Source organism: Galeopterus variegatus, unplaced genomic scaffold (genome assembly GCF_000696425.1).
Source record: "Galeopterus variegatus unplaced genomic scaffold, G_variegatus-3.0.2 Scaffold12611, whole genome shotgun sequence".
Classification (NCBI taxonomy): Eukaryota; Metazoa; Chordata; class Mammalia; order Dermoptera; family Cynocephalidae; genus Galeopterus; species Galeopterus variegatus.
Window position 1 is genome coordinate 29,749 of NW_007738722.1, and position 2,313 is coordinate 32,061.

The 2,313-nt window shown below is 29.7% G+C and overlaps 1 long non-coding RNA gene across 1 annotated transcript in view; it reads left to right on the forward strand.

Annotated features, from left to right (window-relative positions):
- The window catches only part of LOC103581230, a 17,005-nt gene extending 15,026 nt beyond the window's left edge, over window positions 1-1,979 (forward strand). Inside the window, exon 3 of the long non-coding RNA XR_549636.1 lies at window positions 1,929-1,979. This is a non-coding gene — a long non-coding RNA (uncharacterized LOC103581230). The remainder of the gene's footprint in view (window positions 1-1,928) is intronic.
- The last annotated feature ends 334 nt before the right edge of the window (window positions 1,980-2,313 follow it).

The following is a 2,313-nucleotide window of genomic DNA, read 5'->3' on the forward strand; positions in this document are numbered from 1 at the left end:
AATTCAGAATTCTTAATCTCAAAAGCTGTATCTGTCTTTTTCATTACTTCATAAGAAAATTTAGCCCTTTATACTTTTTGGAATTTTACATATATAGAGTTAAATTACGTATCTTTAGCCACAAAATGTATAATGATTAGCACTATTGATAATCCCTCTCATAATAACTATGGACTATGTCCCAAGCACCTTAAATACTTTATCTCATTTTAATCTTCACAGCAACTCAATGAAGCATGTAATGCCCTGTTTTGTAAGGATGGAAATCAAGACTGAGACATTAAGTAACTTGTTCAAGGCCATACAGATGGTAAAAGTGAAGTCAGGAATTGAACTCAAGTTCAAAGTTCACACACACTCTCCACTATTAACTAAACAATGAAGATAACCATCTTTTTCTGTACTAGAACTATTTGGAATATATAATTTCCAATATATTTCTTCTTTACAAAAATATTTAATGTCAATATCTGTTTTATTGTGATTTGAAGAAATATGTTATTTAAAGTAAATATTTTAAATCACCTCAAACTCCAAGACTTATGCCTGCTTGCTATAACAAAGAGAATTTAAAATGAAGTAACATCATTGTGTTCATTTGTAAACAACATTGCAGCCAACTGTTTCTTAATTGCGCAGACTGTTGATAAGTAATCCAGCCTTGCTGCTCTCCACAGACAATTTGCTTTGTATCAGACCAGGCAATTCAAACAACACTAATTACAGTGAAACTCTCATATCTGAATTTCTGTTTGTCACACAGAAGAAAACTCCTCCATAAACGTTAAAGGCACTTTTCTCTGTTTTTTGCCTGAAACATAATATCTATAGCCTGGGCTCACATTATATTTGTTGAATGAGTTTTGATTGAATAAAAATGGATAAGTTGTATATCATGTTGAAAAATATGTATTTCATTGCTTTTACTGTTACTGTATTGTCATGAATTATGTTAATTTTATATCTTTAATTAAAAGAACAGATGTGGAAGCATTATTTAAAGCAATGGGCTCACATTATATTTGTTGCATGAGTTTTGATTGAATAAAAATGGATAAAGTTGTATATCATGTTGAAAAATATGTATTTCATTGCTTTTACTGTTACTGTATTGTCATAAATTATGTTAATTTTATATCTTTAATTAAAAGAACAGATGTGGAAGCATTATTTAAAGCAATATTTTCATTGAAATAAGCTATGTTGCTAAATGATTATTTACTGTACCAGAGATTTGTATATTAATAGATGAATGTGTCTTTACTAGAAAGAAACCAAGACATTAGGAAGCCTTCACTGTAGCAAGAGATTTGCTGTAACATGATATCATTGTATTTATGATTTTATGGTGTTAAAATGAATATTAAATGAAACAGAATTCCCAAGGATTACTCAGGAGGCAGCTAAGTACATAACATTTTGCATAGATGGTTGGAAGACACAATTTTACTCCATCACTGCATCCATATCCTTGAACGATTTCAACTGAAGAAAGCATTTCTTTGAATTTTTCATTAAACTAGACGTCTTGAAATATGAATTCCTTTTATGTTTCTGTGAGTTTTGGCTAAAAGAACCCTAGTGAATAAATCATACAATACTACGTGTCACCAGCACTTGTGAATATTTCTGCTTTGTTATTCTATTCTCAGTAGAGCACCATTGATTATCAAACTCAGCGGAGAGCATTTTATGATCATATATCTCCATTAGCTCCAAGTTTGACTACCATAGATTTTTCAGGTTAAGCTTGCATTATGTATTAGGAAGCCTAGCTCTTCAATACAAAGTTTGATTTCATTTTTCTAAGCCTAGAACTCTTATTATGTATTATGTATAAAGATCCTTATCTTTTATATGTAAAAATAGGCCGCACTGTCTTTGTATAACTGAAATGTATGCCATCTTTTTTTTTTCTTGATTCACAGGTAGCATATTATACTATGAAGATGAATTTCTACAATGCAATGGCTGTCAGGGTAAATATTTCTTCACTTGTTAAACAAATGAAAAGTCAATTGTGCCCTGAGTTCGCTTTTAATAAAATGAGCAAAGCAGAATAATGCAAATTTGATTGATATGCTAATGGTAAAGAGAGAAAAGAGTACATAGTTAAAAAGTTAGTTATGCTAAATAGTCTTGGCAGTATTAAAAATTAGAATACAAAATGTAAACCATGTAATTATAAATGCTTATGTTTTAGAATGTTAAATATCTCTGAGCCATACTAGAAAGAAAACTATAAATATTAACAAAGCAATGTATTAGTTTCCATGTGACATATAGAATATTGTGATAAATAGATGAACATGA